This window comes from Heptranchias perlo, chromosome 3 (assembly GCF_035084215.1).
Source record: "Heptranchias perlo isolate sHepPer1 chromosome 3, sHepPer1.hap1, whole genome shotgun sequence".
In the NCBI taxonomy this organism is placed as follows: domain Eukaryota; kingdom Metazoa; phylum Chordata; class Chondrichthyes; order Hexanchiformes; family Hexanchidae; genus Heptranchias; species Heptranchias perlo.
This window is the reverse complement of record NC_090327.1, coordinates 72,371,673-72,394,204: the sequence shown is the minus strand read 5'-3', so window position 1 is coordinate 72,394,204 and position 22,532 is coordinate 72,371,673.

Below are 22,532 nucleotides of genomic sequence, written 5' to 3'. Positions count from 1 at the left end.
CCACCACCTCCTGCTCCGTATCTGTGAGGACAACGATCTGTTGCGGCCCCCCTCTGGTCCTCGCCCTCTCCCGTGCATTCTGGGCTCTCTTCTATAAGGGGGGAAAGTACAGACGCGTGAGTGAGTGATGGTGACGTGGTCAACCGATGAATGCATTGGCTTGGGTGAGGCTGACAATGAAAGAGATACATCAGAGGGTGAGTATGAGACAGAGCCATGACATTGTATGAGGATTGGGTTGAGTGGTAGTGGTGGGGTGAGTAATGGGGAGGTGTGGAAGGGCAGGCAAGTTGAGGAGTGGGTGTGAGGAGTGATGTGATAGAGTAGTGTTGGCAGTGCAGAATGAGTTGTGGGGTGGGGGCGGTGATGTGGAAGACGGAATGTAGGAGAATGAGTAAGTGTACTCACTTTGGCTGACCTATTTGTGTCATTGAAGCGCTTCCTGCACTGGATCCAGGTGCGGGAGATGTTGCTGCTGCTGGTGACCTCCTCTGTCACTTCGAGCCAGGCCTTCTTGGTGGCAGAGGCAGGCCACTTCCTCCCGTCCACCGGGTAGAACACATCCCTCCTCCTCCTCACCCCATCCAGTAGCACCTGGAGTGAGGCATTGCTGAATCTTGGAGCAGCCTTTCCCCTGTGCTGCTCCATTGTGTTGTATGGGTGTTTGCTCCAGGAGCAGCCATTGGAGGACTACCCCTTTAAATAGAGCTCCTCCAGCTGACAGCCTGTGATGTGGGTGCGCAGTCCGCCCGCTGCGCAGCTTTCGGACGGCAAACCCAGAAGCCACGTTAAGTGGCTCCAATTGACCCGTGATCGCGTGGGAAATGGACAGATTTTATTGGGCAGGTTACCCATGCGTCCACTCACCTCCCCTCCGCCTCCCCACTAATATCGGTGCGTTTATCTCTGTCTCTCTCTCTTACTGTCACTCACATAGAACCTCTTTTTTTTCATTTTTAAATTTTAAACATAGAAATTTCAATTATTGGGAAAGAAATGGCAGATGTAAAAATTTTCAGAACAAATTTTGAGCGATTATGGGAATTTGGTGGCCAGATTGTACAACCTCAGGGTAATTAATACACACTAACTATAAAATAGCAGTGATTTGGTGTCACACAATGTGACACATTTAACATTAAGAATACCTATCATAGTGCCATGTGCAAGTAGAACAAATACTGTAAGTATTTATAATATATTTTTAATGAAACATGCATTCCCTGTACCAATTTTAATATATGATGGTCCAAATGGAGCCTAGTGGAGATGGATTGTAATCCAGTTACTGGTGTTTTTCCACCTATTATATATATTGCAAAGTACATGTCATTGTGTCTATCTGTACCTGCAGTAACACTATTATGTCTATAATAAGCATTGTAGACCCCAGTTCGTTTTTTGGCCACTATTTGTTAACTACATAATGGATCATTTTCTAATGCAAATATCAGTGTGGGTTACAAAATAATTGGCCTCAAGGCACCATTTTGTTTACTTAAAAGCATAAATTGTTGTTTTGCAATTCTTGATCAGTATTAAGTTAGGTGGGTTGTAACTGTCAGCGCATTTTTGATGAGAAACCGCTGGTTTCAGTTAGATTCTTGCCCGCCCGTAGCAGAATGAGGCCACGGTGGTTTTAACCACTAGGCCTCATTAACATACTGCTGAGATGGGCGGAAGTGGGCAGGAAGTGGCTGCTGGCCTATAGAAAGTCGGGTGGCCCTTGGCCACTTGCTGGCACTCTGGTAAATGGGGGGACTGGAGTTTCGGGGATACTGGAGGGGTTGCGGTAAGGAAGGGGTGGGGGAGTCCAGAGCGCGGAGGCCTAAGCTTTTTTTGTGGGGCACAGAGGAGTGGCTTCTCCATGCAGGTCAGAGTTAAAATTGCGGTTGGAGCCCAATTACATCATCGGACCTCGATCTGAATATTTAAAGAAGGACCCTGCTGGTTTCAGTTGTGTGCCTTTGCCGCTTGCTCGGAAGAGCAAGTTAAAATGGAAGGTGCCGGGATCCAGGTGGGTAAGTCACGCCTGGTTTCCGCTGGGCAGGTAGAGTTAAAAGATCTCATTAACATCAATTTTTAACACTCTTTTGCATCTGTGTTGTGTAATACTGTTCGTTCACTGTGGAGCAAATAATCTTTACATCAGAGCACAAATGCTGAGGATATTTTCTCCCTGAGATGGAAAATGAAGGAAGACATTTTTTTTTTAACACATTTTAAATTGAAATTTCTTCTGTCTGACCCTTTGGGGTTAGTGAAAGTATTTTTATGTTGTATAAAACAATATTAATTTTCCCGAGCTGCTTATACTCTGTTGTGAAAATTGCTTTCTCTTAAAAGCAACACAATTCATGGGAACATAGCAGTGGTGCAGTGCACTGTGTAGTAGTAAGATGGGGGTTGATATCTGTGATCGGCCACACAATGAGCTCACAATCTAAGCCATGTTTCCACTGTGGGCGGTCGAGTGGATATCAGCTGCTTCTCCACAAAGTGGGGGGGATTAGAAAAGCCATCATCTGGAGGGTGGAGCAGCCACAATAATTGGCCCGGTGTCCCTGGACTAGGGAGGGAAAAAGCTGCTAGTCACAGTACAGTGACTGCTGGGAAATGTATACGTTGGGTCAGGACAAGATTAGGCTTGGCAGTGATTTCCCCCAGTGCTAAGTACCCTACTAAGACTAATGCTGGGAATTTCCTCAGGGTTTCTCTCAACCAACTGCCATAATTTAACGGAAACCCTGTTTACACAGTTTACCTCGGGTTTCCACTGATCCTCTGCTGGAGATATAGCGGCTGATCAGGAGAACCACCTGAGGAAATTCCTGGTGTGACTGTCTGGCCCACATATGAAAAACGGGTGCCGAAGAGGTGTTGGTGCTTGTGCAGCCATTCCCCGGCATGAGTCACAGGCTCAGGAGAGGGAAGAGGAGAAAACTGGAAGAAGAGAAACATCACTCACTATGCATTTATTGTATTGCTTTGCTAGTGGAAAGTGCACTGATGACTTTAAAAGTGTACAGTCTAAGTCGAATTCTTACTAACGACAGTCCTAAGTGCTACTGACCCTCATCAGTATTCCAATTTGTATCGTGAGAAGCATCTTTCTGCCTGGACTTTGTTAGCAATAAACTCTTGTGCACCTGTTGATGTTTTGGATTTGGCAGGGAAATGAACTGACCAGATGTCATTTGATAATAAAGTAAATAGATTGGGTCTTTGAGCATAAAGGACTAATGGTATTGCATGTGGTCCTACCATCATATGACCAAACAATTTCCTTTAATAGTTGAGCTTTTGCAAATCAAAGAAGAAAAGTGCAATACAAATTTATTTTAAATGTATCAAGGTTGCTCCTGAAGTGACTTTACACCACTGATGTCTGCTGTTACATGAACCTATATGTTTCCTCTGTAAAGCTACAAGACATAGATATCACATAATCACATTTTAGTTGAGCTATGGTACATATGCTCGCCAATAGAAAATCGTGCAATTTTTGTCAAACTCACAGTGAATTTAAAGAGAATCTCTCCTTGATAATGGAAAATAATAAATAATAAACTCCAGCAGACCGTGCATGTATTCCACTGGAATTCTGCACTTTGATTTCATAATTATTCATAAAACAAATGGGTGAAAAATTATCTTGAACTGCGTTAATCAGGTTTCTCGGTTGATAAGGAAATATCAAGATACACTAGTCCCTGACAGGTCCCATTGGTGTCTAATCATCCTCACACAGTAAACAGTAGAATCTAGTTGCCTATAGAATGCTCGCTGTACAAAAATAATCCAGTAATCAATTATTTAATATGAGTGAAAACACCTAGCAGCTTTATCCACAAAAATGGAGCATGGGTCAACATCTGCAGTCTGACTGGGTTTATTTAACTCGTGGCAGGAGCTTGTATTACAGAATTCATTTGTTTGCAAATACAAAATGACACCATGGAGGTGAATTTCCTTGGGGGTTTCCCCGCGTGTCTACCGTAATTTTGGTGGAAGAGCTGTGGTAGTCCTGGCAAAATGGTGTTTATGCCAACTTTCCGAAGTTTCCTTAGCTCTTCTGCTGAAGTTCTGGCAGGCGACAGGGAGAACCTCCATGGAAATTCAACCCCTATCAGCCACAATAGACATACTTATGGTAGCCTCAAACAACCTTCCATCTAACGTACGTTATTAAAACACTCGCTACAAAGTGGAAAATGCTGATAGTAATGTGGGGGTAAATGTCCCCAGGTTTCTCTCGTTCATCCGCCAAAACTTCTGCATAAACACTGTTTTTCTGGGGATTCCGCTGCTCTTCCGCCAGAGTTACAGTGGATAAGTGGGAGAACCCCCACGGAAATTCATCCCGGTAATGTTCTATATTTGTCCACCTTTCTCCCAAGTTGTATAGTTTTGAATGAATTTATAACATCCCAGAGTCTGATAATGCGAAACATTTACACAAAGGCTTTATTTAGAAGCAGCTCTGGATGGTGTAACATTACTGCCCATATCAGGATGTTTGTGGCCAGAATGGCTCAGCATATTGGTTTGACCAGCATATATATATATATATATATATACATATGTAAGGAATCTTACAACGGCAGGTTATAGTCCAACTGTTTTATTTGAAAATCACAAGCTTTCGGAGACTTTCTCCTTCGTCGGGTGAGTGTGGGAGTGTCAGGTGTTGTAAGATTCCTTACATTTGTCAACCCCAGTCCATCACCGGCATCTCCACATCATATATATACATAGTTAGGGAAAGGAAGTGTGTAGGGGAGACAGGCAAGCCATTCTTTGTAACATCTCAAAGAACACAGCACCATGCCCCGACACCAAGTGTAAATACAAGACTCTCGCCATGTAGGTGATAACCCACAGAATAAGAGATTGATTCACCAAATCCACTAACATTATATCTAATATAAACTCTAATGGCCTCTAGCTCCAAATCTATTGTACCACCGATTGAACACAAAAATGACATGGAAACAAATGTGGAGTTGTTCCTTGTGACTGAATTCTGAATAATGCTCTAAGTTGTACCAGAGCTCAGACTGAGGAACTGAGTGGCACAGGTGGACTGAATTTCTGACGCGTTCACTCTGGCGTCTCCTGCTGACAGCATACAAGAGCTGGGCTTGAAAGACAGACTTTTGGTCACTTGTTTACATGACATCAGAAAGAATTGGTGCAGTGTGCACATTGGGCTTTCACTTCTGGGATATGGGTTTAAGTTCAGCTCAGGCAAATGGGATGATGGCCTTTCATTTGATCAGTCTCAATTCACAGCATAAAATTGCCCTTATAATTAGTACAATTAGCACAAAAAACACACTATCTGAGGAGGTACTCTACTAATTCTTCATGTTTGAATTAAATGATTTTACATAAAGGCATTAAACTTTCACCTGCAGCATTTTCATTACTGTTAATCTCTTTAAATACAGAATATTAATAGTTGAGCATTAGTACTCTAGAAACAGCTCATTTCAACAACAACATGCATTTATTCATTCACAGAAAAATGGTGGCAATGAGAACACTGAGCAGGAGACAGGAGGGAATGAAGGGTGTGGGATTAAGGGTACAACTGAAGTGATAGGTTTTAGAAGGATTTTGAAGAAAAAGAGGTACAAGGTGCAGTGGTTTTCGGACAGAGTTCTAAACAGTAGAGACCAAAGGGGCTGAAATATTAACTTCCAATGGGGGACTAAGGGAGGGGGGAACATGCAATAATCCGGAGACAGAGGAGTGGAAGGTACGGGCTAGGGCATATAACTGAGGAAGATCACTGAATCTTGCTATGCAATTGCACCAAAGGGCAAAACTTCATAGGAACAGGAGTAGGCCATTTAGCCTCTTGAGCCTGTTCAGCTATTCAATGAGATCATGGCTGATCTGTGACCTAACTCCATATACCTGCCTTAGCCCCATATCCCTTAATACCTTTGGTTATCAAAAATCTATCAGTCTCAGATTTAAAATTAACAATTGTGCTAGCACCAACTACCGTTTGTGGAAGAGAGTTCCAAACTTCTACCATCCTTTGCGTGTAGAAGCGTTTCTTAACTTCATTCCTGAGAGCGCTGGCTCTAACCTTTAGGCTATGTCCCCTAGTCCTAGACTCCCCAACCAGCGGAAATAGTCTCTCTCTACCTATCCTATCAGTTCCCCTTAATATCCTGAAAACTTCAATCAAATCACCCTCTAATCTTCTAAATTCCAGGGAATACAACCCTGGTTTGTGTAATTGATCCTTGTAATTTAACCTTTGGAGTCCAGGTATCATTCTAGTAAATCTACGCTGCACTCCCTCCAAGGCCAATATATTCTTCCTAAGGTGCGGTGCCCAGAACTGCACACAGTACTCCAGGTGTGGTCGAAGCAGAGCTTTGTATAGCTGTGGCATAACTTCTACCCCCTTGTATTCTAGTCCTCTAGATATAAAGGCCAGCATTCCATTAGCCTTTTTGATTATTTTCTGTACCTGTCCATAACATTTAATGATCTATGTACATGGACCCCTATGTGGTTTGGACCTCCACTGTTTCATGCTTTTCACCATTTAGAAAGTACTCTGATCTATCCTTTTTAGGTCCAAAGTGGATTAGCTACACTTGCCTACATTGAAATCCATTTGCCACAGTTTTGCCCATTCACTTAATCTATTAATATCTCTCTGTCATTTTATGCTTCCAAGTACACTGCTTACAATGCAGCCTATTTTTGCATCATCAGCAAACTTGGATATGTGGCTCTCTATCCCGTTATCTAAGTCATTAATAAATACAGTGAATAGTTGAGGCCCCAACACAGATCCCTGTGGGACACCACGAGTCAAATCCTGCCAATTTGAGTACCTGCCCATCATCCCTACTCTCTGTCTCCTGCCACTCAGACAATTCCCTAACTAGGTCAATAATTTGCCGTCAATTCCATGAGCTTGAACTTTAGCTAACAGTCTCTTCTGAGGGACTTTATCGCATGCCTTCTGGAAGTACATATAAACAACATCCATAGACATTTCCTTTTCCACCACTTTTGTCTTCAAAAAATTCAGTCAGGTTCATCAGGCACGACCTACCATTTACAAATCCATGCTGGCTCTCTGATCAGCTGAAAATTTTGAAGGTGTTCCATCATTCTATCCTTAATTATAGACACTAATAATTTCCCGACATCAGATGATAGGCTAACTGGTCTATAATTCCTTGGTTTTATTTCATCTATAATATATTAAAAGTCTTATATATGTGAGCACTTCCTGTAAGTGTTGCAATTATTCCTGTAATATTTTCCAGTCACACCTATTTACATCACACTTTTTCCATTATCAGGAAAACCCTGCGAGAATTCAGGGCCTTAACTTCCAAGGGAGGTGGCAGTGTTGCTTACTTACTTCTGAGACTTCCCAGCTGTGGCTCCAAGATAAGTAGCACTGTGGCACTGTTGTCAAAACTAGGCTTCCGGCAGAATGCTGACTGTCCATTTCCTGTTGTGATTTCTCATGGCTGCCATCCTTCCACCACTGCAATGGCACTTTTCACATTGATGGTCTGTACTGACCTTTCTCTGGGAAGGTCCCAGCGGAGGGATAAAGTTGATTTTCTAATTACTGCAAACATACAAAACTTGAGCATATGCATATTGATGCTGAATTTATCCCTCGGTATAAATGGGGTGAATTTAGCACAGTGAGAAACAACACATATTTGCATGTAACTTAGTTCCACACAAATTAGCTTTTTGGGCCCAGTTGATCAATTTCCTTCTTTCTTAAAAAAAAATGGCTTGAATCTCTCTCTTCGCCCCATTAGAACAGATCTAATTTCCATAGCCTCTCTGTATAGTTTGATGCTCGACGTCTGAAACCATCTTGGTTCTCATTGTCTGAATCTTTGCCATTGTCTGTGATGCTCTTTGTAAGTATGCTGTATACTGACGACACCCAGCTCTCCCTCACCACCACCTCTCTCGACCCCTCCACTCTCTCTGATTTGTCATGCTGCTTGTCCGACGTCCAGTGTTGGATGAGCAGAAATTTCCTCCAATTAAATATTTGGAAGACTGAAGCCATTGTCTTCGGTCCCCGCCACAAACTCCATTCCCTAGTCATGGTCTCCATCCCTGGCCACTGTCTGAGGCTGAACCATACCTTTTGCAAACATGGCATCCTATTTGACCCTGAGCTGAACTTCTGACCCCATATCTGATCCATCATCAAGACCGCCCACTTCCGCCTCCGTAACATCGCCTGTCTCTACATCTACCTCAGCTCATCTGCTGCTGAAACCCTCATCCATGCCTTTGTTACCTCTAGGCTTGACTATTCCAATGCTCTCTTGGCTGGCCTCCCACCTTGCACCCTCCGAAAATTTGAGCGCATCCAAAATTCTGCTGCCCGTATCCTAACTCGCACCAAGTCCCGTTTACCCATCACCCCTGTGCTCGCTAACCTACATTGACAATGCTTTGATTCAAAAATTCTCCTGCTTGTTTTCAAATCCCTCTATGGCCTTGAGCCTCCCTAACTCTGTAACCTCCTCCAGCCTTACTACCCTTCGAGATCTCTGTGCTCCTCCAATTCTGGCCTCTTGCGCATCGACGATTTTGTTCGCTCCACCGTTGGCGGCCGTGCCTTCAGCTGCCTAGGTCCTAAGCCCTGGAATTCCCTCCCTAAACCTCTCCACCTCTCTACCTCTTTCTCCTCCTTTCAAGATGCTCCTTAAAATCTACCTCTTTGACCAAGCTTTGACCTGTCCTAATATCTCCTTATGTGGCTCAGTGTCAAATTGTGTTTGATAATCACTCCTGTGAAGCACCTTGGGATGTTTTACAATGTTCACTGTATTTATTAATGTCTTAGATGACGGGATAGAGAGCCACATATTTAAGTTTGCCGATGAAACAATGACAGGCAGCATTGTAAGCAGTGTAGATGGAAGTATAAAATTACAGAGGGATATTAATAGATTAAGTGAATGGGCAAAACTGTGGCAAATGTATTTCAATATAGGTAAGTGCGAGGTCATCCACTTTGGACCTAAAAAGGATAGATCAGAGTACTTTCTAAATGGTGAATAGCTCAAAACAGTGGGGTCCAAAGAGACTTAGGGGTCCATGTCCTGAAGTAGGGTTGTATTTCTTGGAATTTAGAAGATTAAGGGGTGATTGCTCACCGATGCTCAGTTTGCGTTCCGTCAGGACCACTCGGCTCCAGTCCTCATTACAGCCTTGGTTCAAACATGGACAAAAGAGCTGAATTCCAGAGGTGAGGTGAGAGTGACTGCACTTGACATTAAGGCAGCATTTGACCGAGTGTGACACCAAGGAGCCCTAGTAAAATTGAAGTCAATGGGAATCAGGGGGAAAACTCTCCAGTGGCTGGAGTCATACCTAGCACAAAGGAAGATGGTAGTGGTTGTTGGAGGCCAATCATCTCAGCCCCAGGACATTGCTGCAGGAATTCCTCAGGGCAGTGTCCTTGGTCCAACCATCTTAGCTGCTTCATCAATGACATTCCCTCCATCATAAGGTCAGAAATGGGGATGTTCGCTGATGATTGCACAGTGTTCAGTTCCATTCGCAACCCCTCAGATAATGAAGCAGTCCGTGTCCGCATGCAGCAAGACCTGGACAACAACCAGGCTTGTGCTGATAAGTGGCAAGTAACATTTGCGCCAGGAAAGTGCCAGGCAATGACCATCTTCAACAAGAGAGGGTCTAACCACCTCCCCTTGACATTCAATGGCATTACCATCACCGAATCCCCCACCATCAACATCCTGGGGGTCACCATTGACCAGAAACTTAGCTGGATCAGCCACATAAATACTGTGGCTACAAGAGCAGGTCAGAGGCTGGGTATTCTGTGGCAAGTGACTCACCTCCTGACTCCCCAAAGCCTTTCCACAATCTACAAGGCACAAGTCAGGAGTGTGATGGAATACTCTCCACTTGCCTGGATGAGTGCAGCTCCAACAACACTCAAGAAGCTCAACACCATCCAGGACAAAGCAGCCCGCTTGATTGGCACCCTATCCACCACCCTAAACATTCACTCCCTTCACCACCGGTGCACCGTGGCTGCAGTGTGTAACATCTACAGGATGCACTGCAGCAACTCGCCAAGGCTTCTTTGACAGCACCTCCCAAACCCGCGACCTCTACCACCTAGAAGGACAAGGGCAGCAGGCACATGGCAACACCACCACCTGCACGTTCCCCTCCAAGTCACACACCATTCCGACTTGGAAATATATCGCCGTTCCTTCATCGTTGCTGGGTCAAATTCCTGGAACTCCCTACCTAACAGCACTGTGGGAGAACCTTCACCACACGGACTGCAGCGGTTCAAGAAGGCGGCTCACCACCACCTTCTCGAGGGCAATTAGGGATGGGCAATAAATGCTGGCCTTACCAGCGACGCCCACATCCCATGAACGAATAAAAGAAAAATTTGATCAAGGTTTTCAAAATATTAAGGGGAACTGATAGGGTAGATAGAGAGAAATAATTTCTGATGGTTGGGGAGTCTAGGACTAGGGAACATAGCCTAAAAATTAGAGTGGGGCTAAAAATCTGAACTGGTTTTAGTGAGACAGGATAGCAACTTTTGAGGATTATATTTTTGGGCGTGAGCTGCCTCTGCTAATGTTACACCCATTTTTCTTCCCTCCAAAATTTCCAGTTCATTTGGGAGGGACCATCTCCTATGTCTGGCCCTTCACTGGTGCACACATACAATTAACATGTGTGCCCCCATTAGATATCATTTCCATTTCTATAGCTTACGCACTGATAAATGAGGCATAGCCTTCCCCATGACTTGACCTGTTCATACTGCCTGAAAAATGTTTATCCATTTCTCAGGTCTACCTCCATATTTTGGATTTTGTTTTTGTTTTTGTTTTGTAGAGGTGCAGGGCTACACTTCCAACTGTCAGAGTGAGGAAATTCTGGTCACTAGCACATTTTTAGTCCCCACCCACAATATGGGATGCCATAGAGCAAGCTAGGGTTTCCTATGGGAATTTGTTTCTTTGCTATCTTGATGGAGCATGAGGCAAACAGAAGGAAGCAAAAGAGTCTCTTTTTTTTCTCTCTCTTAATCTAATCTTTCTTTCCCTCTCTTTATTTCTCTTTCTGTACCTAACTTGACTCTAATTCACCCTATTTCCTCTCTGTCATTCCTTTGTTTCTTTCTCTATCCTTAAATCTTATTGGTTAAGAAGTGAGACTGTTGGTCCTGTCGTTCACCACGGTCTCAGATGTCCCATTGCCCTCGTTGCCGCGCTGTTATCAGCTCGCGCTTCCAGCAACTTGTGGCGCAAAAGTTTTTCGAGCTGAAGGGTGAGGGAAAATGTCTAACTTAAGGGGCACGCCATGAGATGCCCCGCTCCAGCAAATTACTCATCAGGCTGCCCCATTAAAAACGCTACAATTGATCATTCTCTTTTGCATTTTAATTCATTTTGCAATTTACAATTTCCCTATGTGATGGACCTTATCAAATGTTTTCAAAATGTTAACACATATAACATTGGAAGAAGATTTCCTCTGTGCACTAAGTGTAGTGAAATCATAAATTGGTTTAATAAAGAATGTTTTATTTTTCATCCATAGTAACATTTACTGCAAAGATTTTCATTCCACCAACCTCATAGTTCAGCTATACACCCAAACAATTTCTCGTCCAGAAATATTAACACGTAAGGTTGAAACATGACTTTAAATAATGAATCAAGACCCAACTCTTAATACAAGCAGCAAATTCTGTTAAACAAATTGCAAGGAGAGTGTCATTGTTGTGTCTTTGTAAACAATATGGAAAAATATACAAATTAGAAAAATTAGCCTCTCTTAAACATTTACTCTGTAAATCAGGGGATTTTAATGTCCAAACACTCATTGAAATACAGATTACATGATGTGTAACAGTATCAACCATATTACTATCATTCACCAGTTCTGTTAGATCTTCACAGAATTCTAATGATATTGGTATGACCAACCTTTCATATGAAGAAATATTTCTAAATTTCTGCTACAAAGTTTACCTCCCCATTCGTCTCATCTTTTCTCCACCAAATTTCATCCCTTCCATCCCCTCCTAAAGGCTTTGACGCTTTGTTGAATTGGTAGTTATGTGCTGTTTTTTGATATTAACTTTCTACTGTTCCCTTGGAGAATTATGTGAAGTAGTAGAAGAATTTGCAAGTTCATTAACAGTCTGTAAGATGAATGCTCCATCCATGACCTGCACCATCTTCATACTAACCGATAGGGTGGTTAGTCGTATATCCCGGGAGGGTTTTATGGTCTCCCACAACCCATATGATGAGTGGGAGGCCACCCACACACACCCAATGCAAGTATCCCATTGGATCTTAACTCAGAAATCAGAGCCAGAGCTCTGGTCTCCACTTGCTAAGATTGATTGAAGCAGGGTTCAAACCTTGCATCTTCTGACTCAGAAGCAGGAATGCTACCACTAAACCAAAGGCTCAATCCGTATATTCTATATGTCTATATATATATATATATATATATTTATATATATATATGTATTTTTACTGTGCCAATGGTAATCTGACTTCATTATGGCAGCCTTATAAAGTAAATGAAGTGATGATGCTGCCTCCAGAGGTGGCAAGAACTAATTCAAGAGTTAAACAAAGCCAACACCTCAAAAGGCAGCAATGCCCCTGGCAGTAAATGCAAATACTGCTGTTGGAGGTGAGGCTGCCATTGTTACTGCTCGCAGGTCAGCCTAGTTCTTAGCTGCTCATAAAGGCCACGGATGAGATTTTCCTTCGGTGGCCTTTCCCAGCTATTGTAGGAGGTCTGGTAGCCAGAAATTCATGGAATCCACCTTGCAATATTACTGAGCCAGATTCCACAGCACCAGGAACCTACAGTATTACAAAACCACTTCAAGAAGTAGTGGGCAATATAAAGAGTTGTGTTTCCCTCCATTGTGACATGACAAGTTATCCCTCCCATTTTAACCTTCATGGTCTTGAACTTAATAGTCCTGACATCTGGGGCATGATTTTATCGGGTGAGCGGTGGGGGGGGGGGGGGGGGGGGGGGGGTGGAATTCCTGACAGGAAACCCGGAAGTAGGGGCTTCCCGGACGTGTTTTATTTATTTTTTGACATTTCCCGCCCGACAGGCCTGCCTGATTGACAGGTTGGCCGCAGTCGGACGGGAAAAGAGGAAGGAAGAGGACGTGAACAGATAAGTGTTAGATTGCTGGGGTGGGGTGGGGGGGGCTCAGTCATCCAGGTTCACGAGGGGGGGTGTTGTTCATGGGGGGTCACCGGGGGGAGGGTCGGGGGGCTCAGTCATCGGGGTCGTCGGGGAGGCTCGGTCATCGGGGGGTCAGTCGTCGGGGACTCAGTCATCAGGGGGGGTTGGGGGGCTCAGTCATCGGTCAGGGTCGGGGGTCGCAGGTATCGGAGATCGGGGGGTTCGCAGATCGTGGGGTGGGGATCAGAGATCATGGGTGGGGGGTGGTCAGAGAGTGTGGGGGTGGTTGCTGCAGGTAGGCTTGTTGGGCCCTGGGGGAAGCACTCCTGCTCCTCCTGGCCCACAAACTGTCCTATAAAGGCACTTACCTGCAGTTTCGGCCTTCTCGCCTCTTCTCACTTGACGTGAAGTAGAAGATCCGGGATTCCCGACCCTCAGGGGTTAAAAATAAAAAAAATCTGTAAAAATGGAGGCCCGCAGCCTCCTTGAAAGCTTTTACTGACTGACCCGCCTACTATCAGCAGGTTGGTCGCCCACTCCTCGTCCCGCCTCCATGAAAACTGGAAGTGGGTGGGTTGGGGGCGGGTTTTAGATTTTAAAATTTATTACTGCCCCCCCACCCCCCCCGCCCCGAACTCACCCATTTTTCCTCTTTAAAATCATGGCCCTGGTATATTCAGTCCATTATGCTTGTATCATAAGCCCAAACACTGATCTGTAGCACTGAGGGTAGATGGCAGGCATGTGCCATTCATGTCCAATTCAGTTCTTTAGTTTGGATTCGGTGCATAATTTCACAGCGTTTCATTAAAAATGGGTTCACAATCTGAATTATGCTCTCAACAGACTTGGAATGTTTCAAGTCACAAGCCAATTCCAACACTATTGTAGCATGGGGTATTAATTTTAATTATTATTCAAAACTCTACTGGAAATACAATGACATACTTACTTTAGGGGTGGTGAATACAAAGTAATTTAAAAATTACTGCTCTCAGTGGAAAAAAATTACATTGCACATATGTAATCCTCCTGCAGCCAACATTTACATAATTTTGCACTTGGAAGAGTGACAATAATTTCATATTCGGACTGAAGTTAGACTGAGCCTTCCAGATTTAAAATTAAAATAACAAAATGCAAGGAGGTGACTGCACTATGCAGCCCCAGCTATGGTCTGACATCCATCATGCTTATTTTAATTTATGATGTGGAGATGCCAATGATGGACTGGGGTGGACAAATGTAAGGAGTCACACAACACCAGGTTATAGTCCAACAGCTTTATTTGAAATCACAAGCTTTCGGAGCTTTGCTCCTTCGTCAGGTGACGAAGGAGCAAAGCTCCAAAAGCTTGTGATTTCAAATAAAGCTATTGGACTATAACCTGGTGTTGTGCGACTCCTTATATTTTAATTTAGTTAGGGGGTTATTAGGAAATCAGTTCTGGGCATTTCCCAGGATAAATCTCTATGTTAGTAACTATCCTAAAAGATTCAATGTTAAAGGAATGGAACTGTTTTTACATAAGTATTTATTTCCCTATAATATTTTTAAAGGACATGTGAAAAACATAATTTGTTTTACTGGGGGGGGGGAATTTGGCCTGGGCTACCCCCTTCCACCCCCAGCGCTTACCTGCAGGCCGGACCGACAAGCTGCTTTGGGTTGCCTGCCAGTTCTCCACAACTTGCTGGTGTTATGGAGCTGAGGCCTAAGGCCCAATATGGAGCGAGCCTCGGGCCTCTGCCATCACATGATGAAAACCCAATTTCTCCCCCATATTGTTTTGTTAAATTGCTGAAGCACACATCTAGCCCAGCTGGTCCCACCTGTCTCCAAATGTCAATAGTGATTGTATTAGTGTTATGGTGATGGTGGCATTGTTTATTGGAGTTCATTGAATTGCCTATGAAATTGGTTCAGATTGTAAATGGACAGGGATATAAACCCTACTGAGATTCAAAATGGTGGTCCTGTCTAAGAAGCAGCAAATGAATTCTAAAGTTGATCAAACAATGCCACTCCTTTGTGTTACTAGCATTCTTACATCATATCAAAAATAGAGTGGTGGATAAGGCTTTAAACTAGCAAGATGGGGGGAGGGATCTTGTAACAATAACAAAAACCTAAAGATAAAAGAAACAGGAGATGAGTGTAAAGGTCAGATCAGGGTAAGGAGTAAAGATAACATAAATGGTCACGGAACAAATAAAACAGAAGTATAAAAGGGCTGTTAAAAATGAAGTAAAAGGAACAACTATTAACGATGAATTAAACTGCAATGTTCACAGTGTCCAAAATAAAACAGGGGAACTGGAGGCAATAATCCGTAGTGAGGAACCAGATGTAGTAGGAAAAATTGATACATGGCTACATAAAGAACAGGACTGGCAACTAAATATTGCAGGTTATAACATAATCAGAAAGGATAGGGAAGGAAGAAAGGAGGGATGGAATAGCTGTACTAATTAAAGATAACAATGGCAGTAGAAAAAAGGGATATAACTAAGAAGGATAGAAACAGAATCCATATGGATTGAAATAAAAGATAAGAAGGGATCGATCACGCTAATAGAGGTATATTACAGATCACCTAATAGTGGAAAGGAGGTGGAGGAAGACATATGAAAGCAAATATGTGAAATGAGTAAGGATATAGAATAATAATCATGGGAGATTTTAACTACCCCCAAATAAACTGATAAGATGAGGTAGATAAAGAGGTACAGGGAATGGAGTTTTTACAATGTGTGCAGGATTCATTTCTTACCCAGTATGTAAAAAGCCCAAGAGAGGAAGCACTGCTGGATCTAGTAATGGGAAATGAACCAGAACAGATAAGAGAAGTAAGCATAGGGGAACATCTAAGCAATAGCGATCACAACATAATAAGGTTTAAGATAAAGATTGAGAAGGATATAAGTAAAACAAAGACTAAAGAAATAAATTGGAAAAAAGCTGATTTTCAGGGGATGAGAATGGAACTGGGGAAAATAAACTGGAAAAATTTACTGATGAACAAAGAAATAGAACAGCAGTGGGAAATATTTAAAATGGTGATCAATAGAGTCCAGGAGAAATATATCCCACTAAAAAGCAAGAGCAAACTAGCCAGAAATAACACCATGGATGAATACAGAAATAGGGGCAAAATTGAAACTAAAGAAAAAGGCATACACTGAGTACATAGACAATAAAGGAGAGGCTGACAGAAGGGAATATGAAGAGGTTAGGAAAGAAGTAAAAAAAACAATTAGGGAGGCAAAGAGGAACTTCAAAATTAAATTATTAAGGAATATAAAAAGAAATAGTTGAGTATTCTACAGACACATAAATAACAAAAGAAAAATTAGGATAGAGGTAGGGCCACTTAGGAATACAAACCATAAACTCACAGGTAACAACAGCAAAATGGCAGAAATATTAAATAAATACTTTGCCTCAGTATTTACCAGTGACACTAACATGGTGAGCATAACATTATTAGAAGAAATCAAAAAGATATAAAAACATTTAAGATAGAAAGGGGGGAGATAATTGATAAACTAATCAAACGTCGAGAGGATAAAACCTCTGGTCTGCATGGTTTGCATCCGTGCATTTTAAAAGCAGTTAGGGAAGAGATAGTGGAGGCAGTATTACGTATATATAAAAATTCATTAGAAAAGGGAATAGTGCCAGAGGACTGGTGGACAGCTAACGTGATTCCTATATTTAAAAAGGGAGACAGAACAAGCCCAGGGAACTATAGACCAATTAGCTTAACGTTGGTGATAGGAAAGATAATGGAATCTTTACTCAAAGAGATAATAAAAAATCATCTAGAAATCAAAAATATAATAAATAGTTAGCACCGATTTATTGACTTCTTTGAAGAAGTAACAGAAAGGGTAATGTAGTAGATGTAATATATTTGGATTTTCAAAAGGCCTTCGATAAGGTACCGCATAGTAGACTCATGACTAAGGTCAGAGGTCAGGGAACAAGTAGCAGAATGGATAGCAAGCTGACTACAACAAGCTGAAAACAGAGAGTAGGGGTTAAAGGCAGTCACTCACACTGGCAAAAGGTGGGAAGTGGTGTTCCACAGGGATCGGTGCTGGGACCATTGTTGTTCACCGTTTACATAAATGATTTGGACTCTGGAATCGGAAATACAATTTCAAAATTTGCGGACGACACCAAATTGGGGGGTATAGTTAAGATTGAGGAAGTCTGCGACAAAATACAGGAAGACATTAATAAACTTGTAGAATGGGCGTGTAATTGGCAAATGAATTTCAATATGGATCAGTGTGAGGTGGTACATTTTGGTAGGAAGAATAAGGAGGCCACATACTGCTTGGAAAATAAGAGTCTAAATGGGGTTTAGGAGCAGAGGGATTTGGGGGTACTGATACACAGATCACTAAAAGTAGTGACACTGATTAATAAAGCCTTACAAAAAGTAAACAAAGCACTGGGTTCATTTCTAGAGGGATAGAATTGAAAAGCAGGGAAGATCTGTTAAACTTGCTTAGAACCTTGGTTAGGCCACACTTGGAGTTATGTGAACAGTTCTCCACACTATAGAAGGATATAGAGGCACTGGAGAAAGTGCAAAAAAGATTTACAAGCATGATACCACAACTGAGAGGTTATACCTATCAGGAACGATTGAACAGGCTGGGGCTCTTTTTTCTAGAAAAGAGAAGACTGAGGGGTGACCTGATAGAGGTCTTTAAGATTATGAAAGAGTTTGACAGGGCAGATGTAAAGAAGATGTTTCCACTTGTGGGGGAGACTAGAACTAGGGGCCATAAATATAAGATAGTCACTAATAAATCCAAGAGGGAATTCAGGAGAAACTTTTTTACCCAGAGAATGGTTGGAATGTGGAACTCGCTACCACAAGGAGTAGTTGAGGCGACTAGCATAGATACATAAGGGGAAGGTAGATAAACACATGAGGGAGAAAGGAATAGAAGGATATGCTGAAAGGGTTAGATGAAGTAGGGAGGGAGGAGGCTCTTGTGGATCATAAACACTGGCATGGACTTGTTGGGCCAAATGTCCTGTTTCTGTACATTCTATCTAATTACATGTAATTGCAACATGTTATTGGAGGATCATTTTCCAATCCATTTGCTGTTCAGTGAGTAATAGACACTGGGCGAGAAGTTGGGCTGTGTAGCTCCCATAGTTTCGGTGCTATGCAGCCTCCCGAAGTGCCAAGATGGTGTCTTGGCTGCACACGCACGTTTCCAACGTGATGTGCGTCAGACACCATCTTGGTATAGGTATTAGCGCATGCGCAAATACTGAACTCCGGCAGCATGTAAAGTAAGGAGAAAATGGATACAATCAGTGTTCAACACTGATTTAAAGTGATAGACACCATTTTGAGACTTAACGCTCAACTCACGTATAGTCTTAACCACGACCATCTGAATATGTCTTAGGGTGCCTGGAGGACCCCCCCACCAGAGCTATTTAAAGGGACCATGCAGGATTTATTTACAGGTTGGTGGTTGGATTATTGCTTCTGGCTGCTGATGCATTTATAACTGTTTTTGGAGGTCTCCTAGACTTGAATACTAGTACATGGGGACATAGTGGAACATGTGCAGGATGTGCAGGAATTAAGTTAGAAAACACTTCTACACGCAAAGGGTCGAGAAGTTTGGAACGCTCTTCTGCAAACGGCAGCCAATGCTAGCTCACTTGTGAATTCTAAATCTGAGACTGAAAGAGTTCTATGAACCAAGGGTATTAATGGATATGGGGCTAAGGTGGGTATATGGAGTTAGGTCACAGATCAACTGTGATCTCATTGAATGGCGGATCAGGCTCGAGGGGCTAAATGTCACTGCCACTTGTTGCCTCCTGTAATATGCCACCTTCTCCTGCAAGGAAGCAGGACATGTCTGGGGGATGTGCCTGTCATGGTTGAATAGCTGCCAGTGTGTGGGGTCTTTGAGTTGTGGGTGGGCGACCTGCAACTGTGGTAATGTATAAAGGTGAGAGGAAGCATCTGATTGGAAGAGTTGAGTACTGATTGAAAGACTTTGTTGGTAGGTGGGTGGTGGGGGGTGTAGTGCATGGACCAGTGGATACGGCTAGTGGTGCAGTTACTAGGAGACGCCACTTGACAGTTGACCTCATTCACCTTGACCACTCATGTCAAAGCATTGAACTTCTTCCTGCACTGCATCCATGTGCGTGGTGCTGTGCACCTGGCATTGATGCATTCCCTACTGTCTCCCACTGCCTTTTGGGCATATGTCTGGAGGGCCTCTGGAACCCCCACACCCCCCCCTCCCCTGCGGATATAGGATGTCCCTCCTTCTGTCCACCTCTTGCACAAAGGCCTCTAGTGCATCAGCAGAGAACCTCGGTGCATGCAGTCTCGCAAGCCTGGTACAAACTCAGATCAGCAGATTGGTGAGGTCTGGCATGCAGATTGGAGGATGTGGAATTTAGTAGCGCGCAACCTTTATTCAATGTTTTAACATAACTCATCAGTTTGTAAACATAGGAATGAGACCTGCATCTGTATTTTACATAAGCGATGTCTAATCTCCGTTCAGACTCCGTGCAGACAGCAGACTGTTATTTTTAGTAAATAAAAGGTACTGGCTACCTTTAAGAGATTTTAAGAGACAACCCCTGCTTTAAGAGGTTGGGGCTCCCCCTGCTGGTGGAAAGTGTGCATTTACTTGAATCGATGTGTGAGGCCTAAATTTCAATGCTGCTTGAAGGTGAGTACTGAGGCCAGACAAAGTTCTCGTCCTGCCTGTGCAGGGGTCATTGGGCGTGGGTTAATGGCGGATCGTGCTATCCGCGCCCAATAATAGGCCTTATCCAATTCCCCCCCCCCCCCCCCCCCACTATATATAAAATCCAAAAGTTGCCATAGTGACAAGTACTTTAGAGTCTGTAGTGTCTATAATCTGGGAATCGTGGGATTACTGGAAAGTGGAAGTATAACTTGGTGATAAAAGCAATTGTAAAAGTTAATGAAGGCTCCACTTATTAATTCCTGTCTCTCATATTCTACTGCTTTGGAGGTGAAATTATCCCTAGTAACCAATCTAATATTTAAAGTTTTATATATAATGGAATCTGTGAGTCATCCCAAACAACATTTACAATTTCTCAAACTGTAGTCAGTTCTAAGCCTGTCTCGCAGACTATTTAGACGCTATTGATAGCAATTGGTATTTCTGATGTTGCTTTTGATACCACAGAAAAGTCAAAATACATCAGAGATGTGGCTGGATAATTTGGTAACAATTCAGTCATAAATTAATCTTACTCAAGATTCAACAGATGTGAAGTTCAACAAAAGAGAAGTCATCACAGTTTACATAACACCAATGTTTGATAACTGAAGCAGTGCCAGCTGAATATTTTCCTGTTTTTAGAAAAAAGCATTAGAGCTTATTCAATTCTGTTCATGAATTTCACCATAAAATGGCACGTGTATAGGAGTTTCTCTCTGTCAGGATTGGTTGGATAATCTCGGCCAATCAGTGTATACCTGCACTGAAGCTCATTTTCTTGCTTCTCAAGCAGCTAATAAACTGCTTAATCATTAGAGCTTTGAACAGGCTATATGTACAGCTTTGCAATGAGGACATCAGAACGTACAGACAATTGGTGCCCACAACATTGAAAAACACCACTCTTTCACCGAGGTTTCACTATCCTTCTTCGTGCTATGTATGACAAACAAGATGACCTTTCAGGGGTCAAAGGGCGGTTCATTAATCAAGTTCAAGTCCAGGCTCCCCGGATGCTCCTCGTCACGACCTCCCCTGCCTTGGACTCCCCACCCCCTCTTCTCTCCTGCGTGACCCTCCCAAAAATCCCTTCCAGCCACTTGCATGCATCTTCCCCTGCCAGTAGCTGCTCTCAGATGGACATAAAAGATCCCTTGGCGCTATTCAAAGAAAAGCAGGGGAGTTTGAGCCAATGTTAGACCACACCTAGAGTACTGTGTTTAGTTCTGGGCACCACACCTTAGGAAGGATATATTGGCCTTGGAGGGAGTGCAGCATAGATTTACTAGACTGTTACCTGGACTCCAAGGGTTAAATTACGAGGCGAGATTACACAAACTAGGGTTGTATTCCCTGGAATTTAGAAGATTACGGTGTTATTTGATCAAAGTTTTCAAGATATTGTGTGGAATTGATAGGGTAGATAGAGAGAAACTGTTTCCGCTGGTTGGGGAGTCTAAGACTAGGGGACATAGCCTAAAAATTAGAGCCAGGACTTTCAGGAGTGAAGTTAGGAAACAGTTCTACACACAAAAGGTGGTAGAAGTTTGGAACTCTCTTCTGCAAACGGCAGTTGATGCTAGCTCAATTGTGAATTTTAAATCTGAAATTGATAGATTTTTGTTAACCAAAGGTGTTCAGGGATATAGGGCTAAGATGGGTATATGAAGTTAGGTCACAGATCAGCCATAATCTCATTGAATGGCGGAACTGGCTTGAGGGGCTAAATGGCCTACTCCTGTTCCTATGTTCCTAATATTAATCGCTCAACCAACATCAATAAAACAATTTAACTGATCATTAGCTCATTCTCGTTTGTGGGACCTTACTGTGGGCAAATTGGCTGCCGTTTTTCTCTACTTTACAACAGTGATTACCGTTTAAAAGTACTTAATTGGTTGTGACACACTTTGGGACATCCCATGGTCATTAAAGGTGCTATATAAATTAAAGTTCGTTCTTTCTTTAAGAGCTTGCAGAAATTCTTGAATTTAAGCTGAATGCATGATGAGTGACTAAATGCATGATATTATTTGTTAGAGTCTGTTTCTAACAAAAGGAGTTAACAAACAAAATCCCAACATTATCGAGCAGTGCACAAACCCTTCACTAGGTTTCTTCTTTCCATTTGTTTATTTATATACCAACACTTTACCAATAGGATAATAATAGTTTTAAGGGAATTTACAAAAAAGAATGTCCTCAGTTTAAGCACGGCACCTTTTTCGTAACTGTTGGAAGGAAAATGAGGAAAATATAGGCCATGGTCTGTGGTTTATGTTGTCCTTTCAACAATTTGGAGTCAAAATTGACTGTGGCAGACAATGCAGCCTATAATTCCCTCCAGAAACGATCTCGCCTAAAGTATGAATAAGATGTAAATTTGCTGTAGTGTATGTAATGATGGTTTGACTTTAGTTTACATCAGGAATTTTACATAGAATTACATAGAATGCACAGCACAGAAACAGGCCATTCAGCCCAACTGGTCTATGACAGTGTTTA